Here is a 22,850-nt window from a genome sequence, read left to right as displayed (position 1 = left end):
TTAGCTTTTAGTTGTTGTTTTTGTGCATGTATCTGTGTGCACAAGAGTACTTTTCAGTCCTAAGAGGATTCTGTTACAGGCTGAATATTATTCAGCTGCAAAACTAATAAGGAATAATATTTGTTTCAGGAACTGCACAGCTTGTTTCGTACAAATGCTAGGAATAGCAAACAATTCAGGCAGTGTGAACTTATGGAAGTTGTAATTAATATTAATTATAGTTCTAGTATTACCGTACAACATAAAAGGAAAGTCAAAATTCGTATGAGAATTTCATAAGCCATAACTGAAAAACAGGCTAATTAGTTGGAAAGACTGATTTCACATTCATGTGTAACAGTACTACCAATTTTCTTTGTATAGCTGTACTAGATCTGTGATGCTAATCTTTATTTAACATCGTTTTTATCAGCTGTCAAACTGACAGTTTATCAGGTTCTTACAGAGGTGTACATACCATTAACGGCAATACTAAGTGTTTATTTTCATAGAAAATAAGCAGCATTTAAATGTTCTTTGGGCTTTACCTGCAAATACTTGTATCTTTGTTAAACTTTGTTTTCCATTTCTCTGGCCTTAACACTTGGATATTTTTCCTTCAGCAGCCTCTGATCCTCTCCTGTGTTTCTCTCTGTTAGATAAGTAAAAGATGAGTGTTACTTTATAAGGACATAGTTTCATACCCATGTTCTCTGTTAGAGTACAGTCAAGTTGCTTGTATAAACACGAACAGTTTGGCTTACTTTTCAATTTATTCAAATGTCATTTTAAGGTTCTTGGGTTGTGTCTTTGACTCCCCTTACCCCCTGCTCCTACCCCCCGGCATCATTTCATCTCTTCAGCCCCTTGCCTCTAGGGAACCATGTTGTACAGCATCTTACGCATATGTAGTAGGAGTGTGTAACTAGTTCCATAGGGAGGCTATATTGATGCTTTGTATTGCCCAAGAAGGTGTGTTTAATGTCTCCCATTACACAAAATACCGTGTTATGGTCTGGAAGAACACTGTAAAATTTCCTTCTCTGTCCGTCTCTCTTTTTCTGGCAGAGGTTCATTGCTGTGTCAGATTTTATAGGAAAATATAGTTGATTGGGATTTTATTAAAGCAAAATAAACTGTCCCTCCAGCTTTGCCATTCTGCATCCGGCAGAATATCCCTCACTTTCTTGCCCATGGTCTTTTTTTGCCTGTGGTCTTTTGTCATGGTCAAGGCAAACAGAATTTTTGCTCTGATTTTCCTTGGAAGCAGGAAACTTCAAAATTTGGAAGCTTTGGAAATAGTCCAATATAAAAAAGAAATGCAAGGCTCAAGTGCTTTTCACTTAGACGAGTCACTGCACAGACTCAAGCATGTTATTTTAATGTCTGTAGCTTCTGTTTATGGGATTTTCATGTTCATAAAGGATGCCGTTTGTTTAGGGAAGTCTGTACAAGGCCCACCAAAGCATCCCAGGGCTTTGACGCCAGAGGCTGGCCAGCAGATCACGTTGAGTACTTGTTCGGTCTCCTTTCCCCTGGCAGGGACCAGCTCATGTACAGGGGCTGGAGCTGGCCTCACCACATACCCCGGTGCCTACCAGGCGCAGCACGAGCCTGTGTCCCCACTTTCCCTCTCAGGTGCTCTGTTGTTTTACGAGTGGTAACTTTTAGAGATGTCCGCCTCCATCTCCGCCAGCCAAAAGCAAACACTGCAGTACAAGTGACATAAGCTGTACAAAGGATTTGCTAGCTGATGGTGCCCCCAGCTCTGGTGGAAATATTATGAAGGAAAAATGATTTTATCTGCATTCTGAATCTCTTTTAAATACTGTGCTTTTTATGATTTCCATATGATTCTTGGGGATTTTAACATCAAAAGACTCAGATTATCCTAATTGGTATAAGAGGTTGGAAAGGTTTTCTTCGTGCTGGACTTAAATAGGGTTCTTGCTTGGCTGCTTTTGCACTGGCTTAGTCCTTTTGTGACATGAAAGTCAGTTGCAATTAAGCAGATTCCTCTTTTTTTGTTGTTTAATAAACTGAAATAACTATACTGTTAAGCATGGAAATGCAGAAGCATGGTACATTTTTAAAGCTTCCAGAAATAGCCTACTATGCGTTGCAAGTATTAGTGAAGCCATACTTGTAATGAAAAATAGTTGATAATGGACTCTGGATCAGTTAGTAGGCTGATTTACTGGAAGTCTTGTGTTTGCTGTCCTCTCCATAAACTATCACTTACAGATAGGAATGGGGAAGAGTTTCCCTAAACTTTTTTGAGGAGACAGGAAAACCCCCTAGATTTGAAAGCTCTGTAAATAACTTTGTAAGGTTTCGCTCCCAGTAATTACTTTCACTGTTCAGCAGAAAACTACCCTTTTATCTCGAGGGTAGTTTTCCTACAGAGAAAGATCACCCCTGAGTCACTGCTCATACAATGGGTGTATCTTCCCCACACAGATGGCACAGCTTGGGGCTGGGACCTGGCCTGAGCTCAGCCACTGCCGCTTGCAGGGAGTGTTCCCTGCGCAGAGCCCTGACATCCTCGTGGCCCTCTCTGGGGCAGTGGGTTGGGCTCCAGGGGTGCACCCCGTGCTGCGGGATGCACAGCACTGGCAGCATGCCCCCTGCTTTGGCAAAGACCAAAATGGCCAGAGAGGAATGCAGATCGAGCATGTCTCCCTATGTTTCGGCTCCATTGCTTTGCACCTTGGCTGGTGTTTGCATAGTCCTCTACAAAGTGGATTAGAAATCTTCCCTCCCTCTAGTAGTTTGATGTCTGGGTATAAATTTCCATATTAGACAGAGGTCTAAACGTTAGGTTAAACCTACTCTTTAACTTCCATTTACTTTCTGGTGAATAACTGGGTAAACACTTGAGGTAAATGTGAGCTCGGCTGTTTCAGTGACTGCCAAGAGCCTAAGGTACTGATTTTTTTTCCACTCACCTTGATTTTGCACTCTGCCATACTTGCTGAAAGCAGTTGGAGTAAGCCATGTTTAGCCTGCTCACTAAAAGCAACATCCTGTTGAGAAACTGGGCACGAGAACCTGCTTTGGCACTGAAAACATTGCTTTGCTCACAAAATACTTATTTGTGGTTTTGAATAAAATTACAACCAAAAGAGTAAAACAAAACAAACAAAAAAAAAAGAAGATGGGGGGAGGTCAAGATGGGCGTCTATGCATGCAGGTTAGATTTGCAGCATTTAAATAACTACTAGTTTTGTTGTGCTGGAGCTTCTAAGCTATCTCTGTAAAACATTTACTTGTTGTGCTTTAATCACACCCTTCACTGAATGTTTGCTTTGCACATGAAACAAAGCCATCCTTAAGATTGTAATGAAACCATTAGTTAGCATTCATTTTTCAAAAAAAGCAAAAAACAAAATTAAGTTAAACATTAAAACATCAATCAAGAATGAAAATAATAGCAGAGTTTCTAATGTGGGGAACTTACTGCAAATCTCAAATAGGATCTGCAATGTTCTCTCCAGGTTTTAACTGATGTTGGCTTCTGTGGCCACAGGTCTGAGGTCACAGCAGCCTCCTGATGCATCTAACAAGACAGGTTTTATTATCTGCATACTGTTCTTTTTACTTCTGATTCCCATCTCTCGGTGTGTAGTTACTGTACTTTTACGGCAGTTATCTGTGTATTTACTTGCATATTAAAAGCTTGCTTTTTCCTTCCCCCTCCCTCCCAGGAAAGAACTTATTGAAAGGGAAAAGAGTACCAGATAGGAATGGATAATTTATGTAGCAGAAAAAGTAAATATAAAATAGAATCCTACAGTCCTTTATGCAACAGCCATGTTCAAGAATGGAAAAAAGAGTGGAGTGGAAAAGCAATTGGAATTTACGTGAAACTCTCAGTGGGCTCATAGACACAGATAAAGATTCAGTGGCTGGAAATGCCTGGAAAGAACATCTCTGAACTTTTACCCTAAGAATGGTTGTTTGCAGGACTTACAACCTTGAAATTGTGAGAGAAGGACACTAGAAGGATGAGACGGGAGAACATATAGGGTTACAAATGCTCAGATTTTGGCATGCTTTTTTATAGAAAAGGTTTTCACTTACTAACTAACTACTGCGCACACAGTTCCAAGTCCCTGGGAAAGAAATCTCTAAGATTTTACTTTGAGGCAGAGAAGACTGACACAATTTCAGAAGTCTTAGTGAGCTTATGAAGCACGCCTGGGAAAGTCCCTCATGCAAATCATTCATAATCACATTCGTCCAATTGTAAAAGCCAAACTCCCTGAAAATCAGAGCAACTTTGTTGGAATAAGATGTAGAAATTAAATTATTGTGCTCCACAGTGAGTATGAGGTCACTGACAAGATCTGACATTTTCTTCACTTTGTGGAATTAAACTCAACATATTTTCCAGCTGTGCCTTTGTGTATGAATGTGTGTATGTATTTGTCTTTCTTTTGTTCCTTAATATTTCTGTGAAATCAGTTCACATTAAGCAAAATCTTTGTGTTGCCAACACTGTGTGTCTTGATAGCCATTTCTTGGGCTAAGCAGAGCTGTGGTATGTCTGATATGAAGGCTATTTGTATGAGGTATTATGTGTCTTAGGCTGCTTTTCAAGGCTGCTTTTCAAGTGTTATATAATAGTGAATTCACACTGAAACTGGTAAGAACTATTCAGGATTGACTCTTCCTGTCCTACCATGCCTTGTAACAGACATCCGATGTCCAAATTGTTCTGTTACACAGTTTATGCCCAGTTAGCCCTGAGTTACCACCAATTTGCAGGCTTCGTTACCTGGATGAGAAGAGAGAGTAGGCCAGGCATGTGATACTGCAAGCCAAGGTGCCCTTCCCCTATTTGGAGTACGCTGAAAAGCCTAAGGCCTGAGGGGAAGATTTTCTGCCAGCTCCTACCCAGCGTAGCGGAAGGTGCAGGGCAGCAAGAAGCCACTTGTGGCCTCCTTATTCTGCATCACCTGGTCCCAGTATGCAGCTCTGCTGTATGGCTTTGGTGTGAAATCCCACTTAGCTCATAGTTGCTAAAGTGAAGTAATGCACTGCATCTGGATCAGTCCTGCTGATGAGCTAGGCTGCCTTGAGTTGGTTTGTGTGTTGTGGCAGAGGCAGGAGCCTCCTAGAAAGTCCTGTTAGCAAATGCAGTGTAGGAGCTGAAAAATACCCTTCTTGTCTTTGAGATTTCACTCTCTGGTTCTCCTGCTTATTTGCTCTGTGGCCAACTTCGTTGGGTGTCACCGATGCCCATACACACACTGCTGTCTCCTTTGATCTGTTAAAATGTCCAAAGTCATTTGAAGAAAGCAGGAAAAGATTCAAGGATGGCTTGAGGATTTTTTTTTAATCTACCTTAAATTTACTGTAGTAAATCCTCAAGACTTCTGTTTTCTGCATCAGTCGTTTAATCCTGATGTTACCTGGGAGGATGGAGCTGTGATTCCAGTTATTATGCTGTCGTTCAAGGTTATAAACTTATGTCTCTGCATGACACATAGGAAGGTGTGTAGTCCTGAAATTCATCTCTATCCTTGAGTTTATTCTTTATCTAATCCATAGTGTTTTCTTTGAGGGAGGATCATGCCTTATTTTAGACACTGAGACAATCAGAGTTTCTTCAGTCCTTGAACATCCTTCTCACAAGTCTGGCTGGGACAACAGTCCTCCTGGCAAGGACTTTGCTTTTGGGGAAGGGGAAGCCTGAAATACAGAGCGTTTTCCCCTGAGTTATCATTTTTTGTGGCTGAGGAGTAAAGAAGGTTGCAGAACCTCTTTCAGGCACAGAGGGTATTTTCAACTAGATTGAATCCTGTAAGATTAATTGCTCAACTCTGCCATAAGTTAATTTTTAATTTTTTTGATAGCAAAATGGTTTCCTGACCCTTCTGTGCTGTGAAAGCCATCCCCTATTTGTCCTGTTACTCTGGAACAATAGCTCACTTCCCTGCCTGGGCTTCAAGACCGGGGGCCTGCATGTGAACACCGGCCATCCGTGCGCTGGGTGGATTGAGCACAGGAAGATGGAGTGTATCAGTGTGCATGGACACCAGGCTCCCACCGCCTGCGTCTGCAGTGCAGGAAGCAGGACGAGGCAGACAGGGACTTCTGGAGTGATCTGCAGATCTTCCCGTCTGAACTTTCACATATTTGAGAGTGTTAGAGAGTGAAAGCCAGAAAGAGTTCTGTCCTTGCAGTATCTGTTGCCAGAGTACGTGAGTTGTGGCTATAATTCTCCAGGAAAAAAAGATCTCCCCTGGCAACTTGTGACATACAGTGCTCTCGTTGCATAAGGAAGGGTCAGAGTAGCCTTAGGTGTCTTGACTGAAAAGTGGACGAAGGTGGCCTGGGCATGCCTTGGAAATTAGGGAGCCGTAAAGACCTTTACTCTTGTTCTGTGAGTTGTTTGTGAATTTCTAGAGGGAATAGAATAAATCTTAAGCCCAGGACTCTCAGCTGATGCAGTTATTCCCAAAGTGTGGTGCAATAAATAACCCTTCTTCTACATGGACATCAGTGGCTAGTAATCATGATTTTGCTAGGTTCTTTCGTCTTCCTAAAACAGCAACACACACGTGTGGCAATGAGAACTTTACGTACCCATTTTCTATAAAATCCTGGAAGTGGTGCCTGTGATACCTCACATCAACAAATGTAGTTCTTGTCCTGGAGGGGTGCCGTGTCCCCTGTGATACCAGTTGGCTCCAGTGGATCATGTGGCACTTGGCACCGTCTGCGCTTGTCCATCAGTTGTGGTTGGAAACAAAGCTGAGCACGTGGTTCTCTGTCTCCCAGGGCCCCAGGAGGGGCTCAGCAAGCCTTTAGTCCTGCAGGATGGTCTGCAGAGATGAGGTCCAAGTCGTCTTGTAAATCAGTAGGAAATAAGCAGATGAAGACTCAGTGTGACGTTAATCTCTTTTATCTAAAGCACAGCGTATAAGTCTCTGGTTTTCAGTACTGAGTTCTGGCCTCCAGGAGGGCTGAATGCAGGCGTCCTGCTCCAGTCATCTCAGTGAGATGAGAGCTGTGCTTGTCACCTAGGAAGCAAGGTTCAGTTGCAGTCCAGGAGATACATGGGGACAGTGGTAGCTTGAAGGTACTCCTGGTCCTTGCTCACTTGGGCCCACTTCTGAAGCTACAGTCACAAGGGCCTCTCTGCATGGCAATAGGCTATGGCCCTAACCTTTGGGCTTTCCACAGGAGCTGCTGCCTTCATACTGTGGTTATCTCCAGCCCAGCTCCCAGTGCTTTCCTACCTGATGGCTCTTGAGGGAGTCCTCAAATGGCAGTCTGCAGCTGGTGCCTCTCAAACGGGTCTGCCAGCTGTGCCACCACGGCAGGGGTGGGTGCAGTGTTTCAGTGTGAGGAAAAACAAATAAGGCCACAGCTTCGTGGCGAATGGCTGGTATGGTCTTCAGGTGGGCAAACTTCATCACTTAGGGCTTCAAGATCCTTTTATATGTATCTGTAATAGTCATCTGTGACTTTGACCTCCCAGCTAGATTAATATGAGGCTATATAGGCCTTTTACGGTGGCCTTTGAATGACATCTACATTTGTGAGGAAGTACCAAATGCTCTCAGGTGCTTGTGCTGGGCTTACATATTAAGTCCTTTGGTGAATCAACATGAATTCAAATACATGTTTGCATATAAACATGAGTGTTACTGACTTGAGAAAGCTAAATTAAATTTCACATTTGCTTCCTGCAAAATCTCTGTACAGGAGATTACCTATATGGCTCTGAACCTTTTGGGGCCTGGTTGTCTGTCTTGGAAGTGGCCACTGTCACCACAGCATACAAGATTGACAAGGATGTGCCTGCAGCCTAACCTGTGATACTTGATTTATGTTTAATTGTTTCTATATGGTTAAAAATTGTTACCTGTTTGAGTTACGTTTCCTGATGAAAAGCAGAACAGTTCATAATGTTTGCACTCCATCTGCTGTCATTTATAATTAGATCGTAAACTCCTTAGAGCAAGAGCTTGCTGTCCCTCTGTACACCTACAATGCTGAACACGCTGGGGCCTTGATATTAGTTGAGTTGCCATTAATAATAAATAGAGGGTAATAGGAGAATGTGTAAATGCATTCAAACGTGTAGCGACGCTTTTAAGTATGATTGTTATCGCTGGAAATCTCTGTGTGGCTGGCAGCTGGGTTGCACTTCCAGAGAGTCCCTGTAATTGCAATTTGCTCGTTCTACTGGTCCATCAGAGCCTGCCTCAGAGGGGTGTTGTCTAGCGTACCCACACAGAAAAACACTGGGGCAAGGCTGCTTGGAAGTAAAGGCAAGCCAGGCAGTTTGCCTTTAGCTCCCTCTCCGAGAGACTTAAGGATGCCCAAGCTCATTACATCAGTATATGGCCCAGGGTTAAGTAACTTTTCAGTAATTAACTTGTAAACAGAGGACTACAGTTTCTCCCCGGGCTCTCCCTTTTTGAATCCCTGTGTAATGTTCTGGAGGGGAAGCTCCCTGCTGGACAGGCGCGGGGCTGAACAAGCCTGTAGGGTGCCAGGGTGGCTGTGCTGCTGTGGAGTGCTCACACAGGGGCTGGAGCTAGAGCAGGTTCCTGCAGGTTTTTTCTTCATGTTTTACCTACTAATTTGATGTCATCGGTCCTCACTGTTTGCTTGTTCTCTGTTTTGTTTTGATCTGGTTTTGATTATTTATTTGGATTGGTTCACATTTTGGATAATATTTGTGCTTAGGTTTTCTGTTGTCAGTTTTAGAAGCAGCAATACCAATTTTGAAAGCAGGATATTTGGGGCTCATGACTACTATATTTATGTAACTCAAGCAATTACCCGTGGTGGCTAGTTCTGTAAATACAGGAGCTGGGTAGACTTGGTAGAATCTGTGAGAGAACATCTACATGGAGAGTTTACTGGTGTGCTGTCTTGACTACTGATGGTAGAACAGAAGCTAAGAATTTCTTAACTTTTCTAAATTTTAACTTCTACCCTTCAGATGGTTTTTTTTTTTCCGCTCAGTAAATTGTTCCTTTCCATTCTGGACATTGAATTCTTGCTGTAAGAATTCTTTTATTTCACATTCCCAGAAAAATTGTTTTAGTTTGTGTCAGCTGCTGCAAGAAGAAGTGGAAAAGTGCAGAGTGAGAGTAAGAATCATTTGGTAGGCACAGCTGTGGAACAGAAATAAATCAAGGTGGCAGAAAGGTGAGTTAGAGAGGGGAAGAAAATGGAAGAGTTTGTTACCGTAAATCCACATGGTTAGTAAATCCAACTATCAAATTGCAGCTACAGTGCCCAAAAATATAAATTGCGTTCCATTTTAAAAAGAAAAATGTATTAGTAAAACAGCATTTTATACAACATCTTCTGTGCATATGAGAAATAAAACCACCTTTGAGCTCTGACAACAAATGTACTCATCGTAAAAGCAACATTCGTGTTGGTCTAAAATCTCTTCACATTTATCTGCTATCATGTCTATCTGTGGTGCAGTGACATTGGGCCAGGAAGTGCTGTTCAAAAAGTAATTCAAATGTGAAAAGTAAATGTCCTTGGCTCTAAGTCATAATGTTTCTCCACTAAGAGCCAAGCTTACTTCTATTGTAATGTTCATCAGCAATTCTTTTTTTGTTATACTTTCAAATAAAATAAAATGAAAATGTAATTTGAGGAAACAAACTACTAGTCTGAAGAAAGCCAAAATACTTTATTTTTTTTGGGTCATTTCCTGGCTCATTCCCTTTCTGGGTTATTCTTTTTTGCCTGTGTCACTCTCTCCCTCTTCTTCATACTCATTTAATAATAACAAAAATACTCAAATGAAATACATTTGCCTAGGATTTCCAATGATTTTACTGGCAGTAAGTAGAAAAAGGCCTGCTTGGTTTTGAAGGCAGTGCATCACCGCCTGACTGAGCTTCTCATCTCAAGGGATATTGCAAATGGCTACGGTAAAGCATAGAAAGGCTTAAATAATCATGTAGTTAGTCAGTGTCTTAAGTAGGAGAAGGATCAAGAAGACTAATACTTTTCTTGAAGTGTTAGATTCACTCGAAACACCGCTAGACAGTTCAGGATTGACAGCCAAATCTCTCAGAGACTTGCCATTTTGACATTTGCTTACTGTGCAAGGCCAGAAATTGTTCTGGTTTAAATAGGTCTACCCGTCAAGGACTGGAAATGGAAAGCCTGTGATCTTGAATTTCCAAAAAGGAGAGGAAAAAAAAAACAGGGAGTTCAATGGTGTTTTGTGGTGGAGAATTGAATAGCGAAGTTTAAAGTCTCAGCTATCAACATGAAACTACCCCTGGCCTCTAATTTGAAACACACTGGAGAAGCCATGCTACAAGTGTTTGGTTTTCCCAATGACAAAAGCATCTATCGAGTTAATGGAACTTTTGTGTTTAGACAACATTATGAGAAACAGAGGTAATTTTAAAGAGCAAATGTAATTTACTGTAATTTAAAAGTATGAATAATTGAGTCTATTTGTATTTTTCTCAGCTTGACAAAGCATTTCCATACAGAATTGAGTGCATGCAATAAATAGTAACTGCATGCAATGAATATTAACTGCTCGTCATAAACATTTTGATAGTCTAACCATCAGATACTAAAAAATGCTTATGTTAGAAGCATGCTATTTATACCAGACCGTGAAACTATCAGCTAGTTTTAGAAAGGTATTCTTGACCACGGTGTGCAGAGATACTTCTTCTTTGTCATTGAAAACATTACGGGAATTATATTGTTTCTCACCTTCCTCTGGATAACCTATAGAATTTAATATATTTTCGTATTTGCTGCAAAACTATCTCCTGAAGACCCCAATTAGAATGGTAAAACTGTATCAAAAACATTGAGAAATGTTGTTCTGTCTCCTTCACAGACCTTGCAGCTCCAATACCAACATTACTCCTGGCAAGGTATTTCTGTCCATGCTGGTCAGAAGACTGAACTGGATGCTGTAGTGCTGGTGCCATTCCAGGAGTGGCACAGGCATTGTATGGTCAATGCAACTGCTTCAGGTCTTCTTGAACCTGATCAGTCTTATCAAGAAAGCATACACTGAAATCAGCTACAGTAAGCAGTTTACATCACCCTGGTGACAGCACTAGGCCTCCAGCTTAGATGTGCCCAGAGAACACCTCAGCTTGTTGCTGCCTCTGCACATAGGAGCAGATGCTGAGGGAAGAGCTGGACGTGCTTTGGCTGAAGGAGCCTGACCAGGCACGTGGCTGTTGTGAGTGAGTGACAGGGCAGCCCCTGGGCCCACAGCATGCAGGCATCTGAGGGCACAACAGCAGCTCTGGCACTGGAAAAAGAAGAAAACACAACCAGCTGTTGGAACGATAACCCACACAGAGAGAACTAGAACAGGCCTCGCAAGGGTATTCTCCCCTTTCGTGTCCCTCCCGCCAAATGGAGGAGGACTGATGGTGGTCCTGATGGAAGAGCAGTACAGGGCAACACATATCCATGTGTTTTCTTTTTCTCTAATGTACCATGTGTTTCTCACATTGCTTTGGACAGTCTCCTCTGAAAATCCCATGTGCTCATTTCTTATCCCCTTCTTCTACATGTGGTAGCATGCCAGGCCCAGTCATGGGCAAGCAGACAGCAGTGAAAATTGACAGCACAGGTCTCTGTGCTGTGTCATATGAGATTGGTGCTCCCTTTCCAAGAAGCAGCACCAGCTGCAATGTGGTGGAAGTGTGACTCAGGTTGGGAAAAATGGCAGGGGTCTGCTACAGTTTGACACAGGCCTGCAACTCCACACCCAGCCAACCAAGGGAAACCCTGGAGTCATGGTCTCTGCCTCTTCAAAAGGCACACATGCTTTTGTCACGACAGCTTGTGAGAGGCACTTGGGTCTACTGACAAAACTAACGAGTGAGGTTTTGGACATGCAAGGCATTCCCCAGGCAGAACAAGAGGCAGGTGGTGATTGCCCATAAAACTGAGCAGTGAGTGGAGGGGGTGCTGTGGGAGAAATGACAGTGTGCTGTAAAATTGGTATTTCTGTTAAATTCAAGATTTTTCAAGTCCAGTAGAATTATAAGCATTAGTTCCCAGGCTTGTACTTTTTGTTTATGTCTTTATATGTATGTTTTGTTTTCTGCTGTCTGGACTGCACCATCTCGTCTTTAACTCTGCCGTCGTCCAGTGAAATCACAATTGTAATGGTTGCCAGCAAAGTTATTTTTGTGGAAAATTGACACCTCCTGAAGTAGGATTAAGCTACAGTGAACAAGGAGTTGAAATAGACTGAAAACATAAGTCAGAGCTTAAGACAGAAATTACTTCCTCAACAGGTGATAACTGTAAGAGAAGTGCAGAATAACTACATAACTGTTATACTGGGTTTTGAAAATGCTATTGCTGGTCATTGTAGGTCTTACTTTTGTTTAGCAATTAAAGATTGCCACAGTTTGGGATTGTTTCAGTATCTCAGCAGGGGAGTGTTTTCTGCTCATTTGTAGAAGATGCATATCCTGCTACATAAAAACATCAAGGGATTTGAGATATCAGAAATAAATTTTCCATAATGGACAAAATGAAAGCTATAGATATGTCATTATCCATACGAGACAGTCATGCTGACAAAGTGAAGCTGATTCCAATGCATTTACTGCCTGGTGAAGGGTAGGTGTTGGAGGCAAGTGTGAAATGGAAAAAAGTAGTTGGAATGTAGAATTGCTCATTTCCTTACATAGGAGGCTTCCCTTGTACCACATAGATAAACAAGTCAGACTTAAAATTCAGTTTGGCAGGTAATTTGCTCATAACACTACTGCTAGCAGATGGAAAACAAAAACAGTTAAAATACTTTTTATTTGATAGCTCCTGCACTTGCAAACAAAATTATTACTTTGATTTTATTCTGTACACAAAAGCACAAGGTGGGATTTGCAGTATTGGCTTGTGATGAAGACAAGCCACTAGGCAAGTTGGGACTAGTCAGCATCCCAGATAGGACCCCAAGTCCTATCTTACTGCTGGTTTGTGAAATCTCCTTCTGTTCAGATTTGGTTAGAACAAGGCTAGGAAACTAGGATTAAATCCTAGCTCTGCTGAAGGCTGTGGTGCTGTGATTTCACTTTTTTTTTTTTTAACGTCTTGTGATTCTGTGTTCTATCACCAGAAAACCACAGCCTTTCCCAAAGTGAGCCTCCCAGTATTATCTCTCCTCTGCTTCCAGGCTCCTCCAGGGCTGATAGGCAGTGTCTTATTCCAGCCAAAACAATTGCTAATGGAGACGCAAAGAGCTTCATTAAACTTGGAGTGATTATTCATATGTATAAAATGGCTCTGTGTTGGCAGGATCAGAGCCCAGGGCTGTATTCAAGTGGTAACGCCAAAGCAGAATAAAACTGTTTTCTCTTGGTTCTACCACATACCATATCGGCACATTCAGGTGAGCATGAGGTATCTATAGTGTCCTGTTTTCTAAAGGTACATATACAGGTAGCTGCTTTAATGAGTCTGCAGCTTACAGATAAAGTTTGACAGAGTTTCTTAATTTGTAAAATGAATTTTAGCTAAAAGTTAGGTCTTTCAATGTATGTTTGAGAAAGTGTGTGTTTGCACTTACATAAAGGAGTGTTTGTATAACATCTGCAAAGCAGAGAATAAGTAGACTTGAGGGATGGAAGGTGCCAGCTGCTGGATTCCAGGGGTGTATTTGGCCAATGAGATGTTGCAGGCATAAGTCACAAAACTTGTATTTCTCCTGCTTCATAAAAGAAGGGCCCTTCTTCAGCTTTGTGTAGAGAAAGGGTTAATCTTGTGGCTATTTCTTGTTTAAACAAATGCACCTGAGTAAATGAATGAACCTTTACTGTGCCTTTTTTTGTACCTTTTTAACAGAATACTTAAATCATTATATAAAATATGTTTTATATAGATGAAAGTTTTATGTTACATATGAACCAGTCAGACACTGGACCACCCTTCAAATAGCTCTGGTTTTCCCCTTCCTGACTGAACATACATAAAGTTGTTCAAGCAGGTGGCTTTCTGTCCCTTTTCCCACCTCACTCAGAGCTGTTAGAGTGAACACTCACGTTTTTGCAGCCATTCTGGAAAAAAAAAAAAACTTCCATCCTGAAAACAAATTAATCAAAAAAGAGAAAAATCTAATATTGGAGTAGGAAACCAGTTACTCATATGCTAGGAGTAAAATAAGAGAGCTGTGAGCATGAATGATTAGAGCTCATTTTGCACGTCTGTGTGACATGGGAACACCAATAAAACTGGGGAGGCTTGGGGAATTGGGGGAACGAACGGTTTCAGGGCTACGTCTAGACAGAACAACTCGGTGCCAGGTCTGTCATACGTGTGAGCAATGGATCATATGTGGTCCCAGCAGGAAGCTAGAAACACACCAGAGATCAAGGATTTACCTAATTCTAATATTTATAATACTTGTTATGTGTTATTAATAGATCCAGTTTGGCTTTTGGGGTAAAAAATAACTGGTCATGCTCAAGGATGCTGTGGGAAGTTAGTTACAACAAACTACAAAGAAAAGATTATTTGCACATATGAAAGCCATTGACTGTGTTTACATCATTTGCCTCCTCCCAGGTAGATGGGATTAGAACAGTGGCAAAAACACCATTAAGTGCACAAAATGGCTAGCTCCAAAGGTATGCAGGGCGTTTGTGTCTGTATCCAGGTCCAGATGCCAAGGTTATGTGTATGGAAGGATGGGGAGAGATGAACAACACTTAACACTGAAGGAGGGCCAGTGTCTGTTTTCTTTGGGCTTTTCTACTGTAATTCATAAGTTGTGGAGTCACGTGGAAGGCATGGAGCCTCTGTGAAGACTGAATCCCTGCCTGAGCCTCCTTGGAGTGTCTGAGCCTGAGGCATTCAAGGAATAGGCTGTTGTTAGGTTAACGCAAGAATTGCATCTACTTTTGCGTCCTGTTTTCCAGCCTTGTACATATTAAAACCTATTGTCCTGGTAGATACATATGCTAGTTTTCTTTTTTCTGTTTACATGCACTGACAGTGTGATGAATTATAGTGAACTGCCAAACACATGCTCTGTAAACACACCCCAAGTAAAGCAGTGGCTTTGCCCTTGCCCTGAGGGACTGTACTGTGGCCTCTATGTACAGGTCTCAGGGCTGGGGAGTGTTCCTTACAGAGCTGCTACAAGGCAGTTTGGAGGCCTGGTGTTTTCTGTGGTGAATAGTTGTCCTCGGGCCAGCCCAAGCCCTTTCGCTTGCCCTAGGACTGGAGCCCACCCCCCAGGTGCAGGCAGACTCCCCTCAGTCACAGAGCATTCTTCTGAAAGCTGGATAATTGGCAAATGGTGAAATATTAATAATCGCCATTTCACAGTCTAACAGCTTTTGCCATAGAAAATCCCCAGCTGGAATACAGCTGGGGTAGGCATGCCACAGTGTTCCGCTGGCAATAGATGTTGCCGTTGCCATTCACAAGCCATCCCTGTCCGGTGACGGTAGGTGCCCGATCTGCTCCTGCTGCAGAGCGCAGCAGCTGGCTTGCGGCACAGTTGCCTCCTGCAGTTGCTGGAAGGATGATTTCTCCTTCTAAGAGCTGGTAAATATTTTATCCTTTGCTTTGCTTCATGTTGGTAATTAGCGAAAGCAAGTCAGACACGGTACTCACTGTTCTTCATTCCTCTGAGTGCCAAGTCATATTTAGAATAATCTTTGTTGGTTACTACCATAATGCAGTATTTGAGCTGGGATAAATCCCAGGAACACCCTTATAATTGAAACCAGCTGGGCGTAAATGAGCACTAGCACCTAGGATGAATGTGACTGCTTCAGTATCACATGGGGAAGGAACTGTTTCTTGAACAGCTGTGACCATAATGAGATAGGGATTCACAACTGATATGTTAAGATTCACCTGCTCAGTGATAACTTGGTAATCAGTGCCCATCACGGACCATGAGCCATGTGTAGCCCCTTACAAATCACTGTGTGCGTTGGATTGCTGGGCACTGGCTAGATGTTGCGGGTGGTTTGAAGCTGTAGCTGTCTGCGGGAGGAGTCCTGGTGAGCCAGCACAAACCAACAGAGCCAGTGAGCGTGATGAAGGCACAGTCAGAATCTGGCTGTTTCCCCACATAGAAGGTGAACCATTTTAGTAATTTCTATGAAATTAAAAATAATTGAAAAGAAAATTGGGCTGGAGTCAATGATTCAGCATCCTTACAGCAATAATTATATATTAACAAAAGCATCTTTTGGAAAAAAAAATAGGCCTTCAGAGTGGTAAGAAATACTCTTTTTCAGTTGCATAAAGAGTGCAGAGAGACGAAAGCTGTTTGCAAAGGGAAGAATTCCCATGTATTAACATCAGCCCACTCTTTGCTGAGTAATCTGTTTCTGTAAGTGAAAAATGAGCAATTCAAGGAGAATGCATTGTTTCTTTTCAGAAACAGTTCATATAATCCTAATTTCACATTTATGTCTGTATCTACTTTTGCAGATCTAAGTAATGCTTTGTTCAGCAGCACAGTTTCCTCACAGTTCATGAAGCTACATGTGTAAATCTTCTCAGATAAGCTGGCTGCAGACTAAAGGAAACTATCACTTTATTGATGTTAAGTTACATGGTTTTGTTATTTTGCACACTGGCATGGCACTATCTGTTTTCCTGCTGCTTTTACGTGTAACTGAGTGCTGTAGTGGAGGGGAGGAAAGTAACACCTGATTTCACTAACTGACTAATGCAATTGCTAAAGAAAAAATAGTCGTGCTTCTTTTCACAGGTACTCTGTAGCTGTAGATGAACCGATCATGTTAGTCCTCCCCAGGTCCCAAAGACAAACCTGAAGTAGGTAGCTTGCAGTTAGTAAACAGGTTGAATGCCAAGTGAGAAATGGTAACTTAAACTAGTTCTGGTCTTTAGTAGGATTAAGTCTTGAGATAGGAAATGTATGGAAGCATCATTGCTTGCAACTATTTGATGGCCAGAAAAAGCACAGCATCAGATTTTTTTTTCCACAAGTGTTCATGCAGACAGATTAAAACTCTTTTTATTTCATTTCAGTGGCAGAAGTGAATGGCTGAATTAGTCTGGCTGAGTTTTAAAGGAATACTTTGTCCTAGAAATGGGCTTCTCTCTCCTGGTGCTCTCTTCTTAGAGGGAATAATTGCTGATAAGTAGACCTTGTAACAAAAATACAATAAAGACATTTTAAGGTAATGATTTTACCACTGGATGCTCTGTAAATGATTTACATTTTTATTTTTCGTACTGTTATATCCTTTCCTCATAAAGGTAAATTAAATATAAAATTGCTTAAATATATTTGTGTTTTCTTGAAAGTAATGCCATTTGCACCTCAAAGAATCAGAAAAATCCATTCATGCTTAAATATTACAGCTACAAAATCCAGAGTATGCATTTGTTTTGAATAAAAAATTAATCCTTTATTCCAAAAATTTCTGATCATGTTTCTTGACTTGCATAAATACTGCAAAGATACTTTTACTGGCAATGTAGAAATTTCAGCTCGTTTTTAGTTGGAAAAAATGAAGTTTAACAAAAGCTTCACTTTTAATACTTTGCAATGCCATATGCTGCCTTAGATTGGGACAAGGCTCCTACCTAGGATTTTTTTCAGGTGTGCTTTGTTGGAGAGTCAGAGGTGGTTTTCTGTATGCCCGTGGAGATGCCGTGAGTCTTCCCCTGCTGAGTTCCTCCTTCAGTAAGAAATTGGCCTGCCACGGAGACCTGCAGAAGAATTTGGCACTGGCAGTGATAGCAGCACTGTTCATATTGTCGCTGTGAGTTAAGCTGACTTTGGATTAGGAAAAAAAATCTTAGTAAAATCCACACTTTCTACCCGTTCTGGATTTATTGTAGTTGATGCAGAAGAGCTTCAGAAACCTGGGTGTGATGTGGAGGGTCAGGCGTTTTGACAGATGTATGGACATGCGAAGGGAGGGTGGGAGCAGCCTTGCCTCCTACAGCCCCCATGGAGAGAAACCACAGGAGGAGCCCTCTTCTCTGCCTGGTGCTTTGCCCTCTCCCTGTCCTGCCTGTCTTGATGAGCTGCTTCACAGGAGGCTTTCACAAGTGATGTTCACACAGCAAACTGCCCAGCAGCTGTGCGAGGGAACTGTGCAGAGCAGAGGAGCGCATAGCTCCATGGGCATCAGCCTGCTTTCCCCTGGGTTTCTGCCCTGCTGCTGACCAAGCTGTCTTGTTGCCAGCATGTCTAGGGAGTCTCTTGAGCACCTAGGTTTTCCCATGCCTGGGCAAGGATATGCTCCCACTGCAGGTTTCCTTCTGTTGGGGCAGTTTATGTTCTCTTCTGGCTGCTGAGTCTCATGGCATCATATAGTCTGTTCCTCTTCCTCAGACAGGGTTAAGCAGAGCTGCATCATTCCTGAGAACAGTTTGTCACCTGTTCTCAACAACCCTTCTCCTCCCCTACAGTTTCCCAGTGTCCCACACTGATCACTTCTGTTGTGTGGCTGGTTGTGGAGTCAGAATGGTCTTCCAAACACCTAACATAGGTTTTTCTCACTGCAGCTTACATTCTTTGTTTCTTGTCCTTTCCCTGGTAGAAATGTCAGAGAGCTTTGTCTCTACTTTGCTGTTAACCACTTTCACATAAGGAAAAGGTATCTTCTCACATCAGTCTTCTCCAAATTTAAACAAACACAATTCCTTTCCTGGTAGGTCATGTTTTCTAGATCTGATAACTTTCTTCCTCTGGATTATCTCCAGCAGTACTTTCCTGAAGCCTTAGCACTCCAGCTGTGGATTTGCACTGCAACACAAAGCACAAGGAAAATCAAAATCCCACGGGCCTGCAACTTTTCAAGCTTTAAGAGAAAATTTGCCATCTGCAAATTTAGAATTAGTTGGTTTTTACTCATCTGCTCATTATTGTCTTGATATTTATAAAAAGCTTGTTGGATTCCTGATCCCATTGTTTTTATAGAACCGAAGCTAAGATGAAGTTGTTCACAATCTAAAAATATATTCTTAAAAGTGTAATTAATCACTTCAACTCTTGACATTTTTACATCAATAATTAATATCTTTATGAAAGAGCTGGTTTAGAAATACTGGGCTAGTTGTAAAAATTATCTGGCAACCTTCTGTAGCCATTCATAGCCAGAAGGTAACTATACCTGGAAATTCTTGCAGATGCCACTGCAGGATATCTAAAAAATAACTGCACTTGATCTCTTTCACGTAGACAGAATTTAGAAAACCAGGGAGACGTAATTCCCCCCCCCCCCGACACCTCTCAGAACCAAGGCATGTTTTCAGTCTTTCTTGTATTCCTGCACCAGTACCTGCAGAATATTAAACCTCTTCCAGTGGCTGTGCATGTATGCAAGTGATACCTCAGTGCAGGCACCCTTCAGCACCTGTACACTGAAATTCAAGAAAGTAAGTTTAAGGAACAAGCAGAAAAAATGATTGAACTTTTGCAGGACGTTATAAAAGAAGATTCAGCTTAAATGACTCTTGAAAAACAATGTTTGCATGTTAGTTCATTGTAGAAGTATTGAAGGATATGAAACATATCAAGGCCTTAGATCTGCACTTGTCCTACACTCCTGTGAAGAGCTGTTGATCTCAGCTGTTGGTCTGGGAGCAGCAACTTTCTGGGCAAGTCCAGGTTTGCATTGCTCATGTAGTGAAGGTATAAGAGAATGTTTTATACAACCAAATAAACCATTCCCTTGATAAGATGTTCCAGACTACCATTTGGCTTTGCTTAAATTCATTGGTTTGATCTGCTCTGACAATAGCTTTCCTGTTCTTCTGAGTTTTTAAAGTAACTTTTCAACCAAGTGAATGTCATGAAGGTGAGTAATTTCTTGTACCTCATGAAGCTGTAATAAATTGATATTTCCTATAAAACATATTTTTAAAATCTAATATTGTCCCTACTAGTTTCTCCATTGCTAAATGGAAAATATCATGTTGTTTTAGAGGGGAACATACCTCCATTATGCACAGCCAACATGTCCTGCAAAAACTACAGGAGAAAGCCAGTCATACTTAGAATTGACTTAAATAGAGGGAATAGAAATCAGCTGCAAGAGTTCACTGTTCAGGGTGGCAACTAAAGGAACTTAGGCACACGGGAAGCTGTCTTAAAATATATGTCAGAGAGACTGGTATTAAAAGGAAAACTCTGAAGAGGGAACTCCAAAACCGCAGCAGTGTGTTTTAAGAAATTTTAGAAGGTACAAAAAGGATAGCCAAAATCTGGTAGGGTTTATTTGGTTGGTTTTCTGGGAAGCATGGAGGTATTTTAATTTGTTCACATAAAATACAAGCATGAAATTGGTTCTGTAAAAGTTAACATGATAAAAAGCAAATATAGAACTTTTCAACTTGATGTACCCTCTAACTTGACGTGCAAATGGATCCTTTTTGGTTGTTTTTGTTAATTGCCTCCAGGAAATTAATGCTTCCTCCACTAAAAGTTGGTATTAGGAGATTTGGAGTTTGTTAATAAAAGGAAGGCTTTTTTTTTTTTTTTTTTTTTTACATTTAAATTGGACTGGAAGACTGTATTTCTCACATGAGATTTATTGCTCATTAGAAATGTGCAACAAAGCTCATCTATTGACCAGTTGTATTATTTTTTGATAGTCATGTTCAACTCCAGCATAATAGGTCTGAAAGTTTTAATCATAGTTGGATCCTTGGAATTCGAGATAAAGATGAGGTGGAATTGCCTTTTGATACATAGAGCTGGGCTGGAACTGATTGAGAGAGAAGCTCATTATTTTTGTGAAATAATAGGGAACCATTTAGTGGTTGCACTACAAGGTTTTCTCGCTCCTTGGTCTTCTAGCTTGATCTGTAGTGTCAGCATTCACCAAAATGGAAATCACTAAAAACTACCTTTAGTACATGAGAGGGTTTTTTTCCAGGAGGTTGCTCCCTACGCCATCATACAGATTCTGGAAGAAACACTTGCTTGTCTTACATGTTAGAGTCTTCTATAGTAGCTACTAATGCCTCAAGATTATATCCAAGTAGGTAAAAAGGAATGGGAAGGGAGACAGCACATTAGTGAAAATTCACCAGTAAACACAATGCAAGATCTAACATGAATATCAAGTAACATTAATTACTTTAGAGCCTCTCTGTTTTCCTTGTGTGCATTTTAATTATTATTTCAGCATAATGCAATAACAAGGAATGGTTATAGGACAATAATAAGACTTGGGGCTACGACTGTCGCAGATTTTGTAAGCAGAGCGTGGTTGGGCTGGAGGGAAAGATGCCGGTGGCTGTGCTGTGTGTTGCAGGATGTAGTCCCTGTGATCGAGGAGGGGAAGGATTTACTCCCTGAGTCACATTTGAAGAACTGATCTAGTAAAAACTGATCTAGTAAACAGTCCTGCTCTGTGCTGTCTTCTGGTGAAATGCTGAACTGTGGTCTCAATCACGTGAGGCCAGTAAAATCTCCAGTAGCCATTTTTCTGTGCACTGTGGCAGTAAAACTGAAACCCTGCTAATTATCCCAGTCACCGTTTAATTACCTCGTTTACCTAAAATTCCCCCTCTATTTGAAGGCTTAAGTGCAAATGATCGTTTTTGTCAGTTCTTTCCCAATATTGCTGTGTTTGTTTCCGCTAAACCTTGAGTATAAGATTCCAGTCTTGAGAGCTGAATCAAGCCTTCAGCCTTCTGAAAATTTTGAAGGATTGTGCTTCACTATTTTACAAATGTTTACATATCCCTCTTTGTGATGAGGCTTCAAAAAATTTGGCACATTTTGCATTTCTCAGACAGTAAGTGGTGTATTTGGGCAGACTTCGCTCCTGCTCCTCATTTGTATGTGGTTCCCTGTGAATCCATCCCCTGCCTCATTATCAGTTATTAAAAGGCGTTCGAGATGCTGTTAGCCTTGAGATTACCAGTGGGTAGGCACTAACGTTGTTGTAAGCTGTGCTGAAATGCTAAAACCAATGCTAAGTTAAGAAATGCCGCTCTGTAGAAAAAGACATTCAAGTAGGGAAAATAAAGTTCTTGAGAGTCCATTTCATGTGTGCTGATCCCTCAGAGTGCCTTGTAAAGCCCACAGGAGTGGAAATACCCCATACTTCAGGCATCAGACTGGTAACTTTGGTTAGTGAGACTGCAAGACCACTCCCAGATTCCCCCATTTCAGCTTGTTTTTTTTTTTTTTCAAGGCTCCCTAGCCTCTGATGGACTGGACTATCAGGTTTGGGATCTAGTGATTGGCTCATCGGTTAGCTCAGGTGAGGAGAGCTGTGAATACTTCTACTTTCAGGGAGTTCTCCAGCTCAAAAAGGTGTTTTTCCGGAGCTGCTGCAGCCTCCAACTTACTTATGTCCTCTTCTTTTCCATCAGCTGTTTGCCAGTGTGCCACTTCTCATCTGTTTAGGATGTACTGAGAGTCTGCTGAAAGGTGTGTTGGTGTTAAGCTGGAGAGGGGCAGGTGGGGATATCCCCTTCTTCTGCAAATAGAAGGGGCCTGCTCTCATCTCCCCTGATAAAATAAGTGTTTTATACATGTATATTTTTTTCAGTGTTCAGGCAACTAACTGGATTTTTAAGAGCATGTGCAGCACATGCATGCATGTTTGAACACTCCTATCCATTTAGATCAGTTAGAGTCACCAAACTTCTTTTTTTTCAAAATAAAACTGCATTATGCCTAGACATGTTGAGCCAAATCTGTTCCTGGTGTTATTTCACTGACTTCACAAAGAATTACACCAGAGATGAATTTGGTCTGGTATAGCAGCTTTTTTGCCTGGAGCAAATCTTTATAGCAGGGTTGTATTTCTCTCAAAAATATAAAAGGAACACTGACAGATCTGCAGCTCTGGTGGTGTAAGCAGGTGCAGCTATATTAAATTATTTCTTATTATATAGATTTAGCAACTTGA

General features: G+C 41.4%; 1 protein-coding gene across 12 annotated transcripts in view; it reads left to right on the top strand.

Annotated features, from left to right (window-relative positions):
• Nucleotides 1-22,850, top strand: part of TEAD1 (TEA domain transcription factor 1) — a 168,425-nt gene that overhangs the window by 32,973 nt on the left and 112,602 nt on the right. For 2 of the 12 annotated variants that reach the window (XM_035550305.2, XM_035550309.2), the window contains exon 3: nt 22,128-22,196. The exons of 9 other annotated variants lie outside the window; for them this stretch is intronic. The gene's annotated coding sequence lies outside the window, so the exon portion shown is untranslated. Of the gene's footprint in view, nt 1-22,127; nt 22,197-22,346; nt 22,367-22,850 lie in introns of those variants that run through there. One more of the 12 variants, XM_035550308.2, reaches the window with a different exon arrangement.

This window comes from Cygnus atratus, chromosome 5 (genome assembly GCF_013377495.2).
Source record: "Cygnus atratus isolate AKBS03 ecotype Queensland, Australia chromosome 5, CAtr_DNAZoo_HiC_assembly, whole genome shotgun sequence".
Classification (NCBI taxonomy): Eukaryota; Metazoa; Chordata; class Aves; order Anseriformes; family Anatidae; genus Cygnus; species Cygnus atratus.
This window is presented reverse-complemented; position numbering and strand designations above follow the sequence as displayed.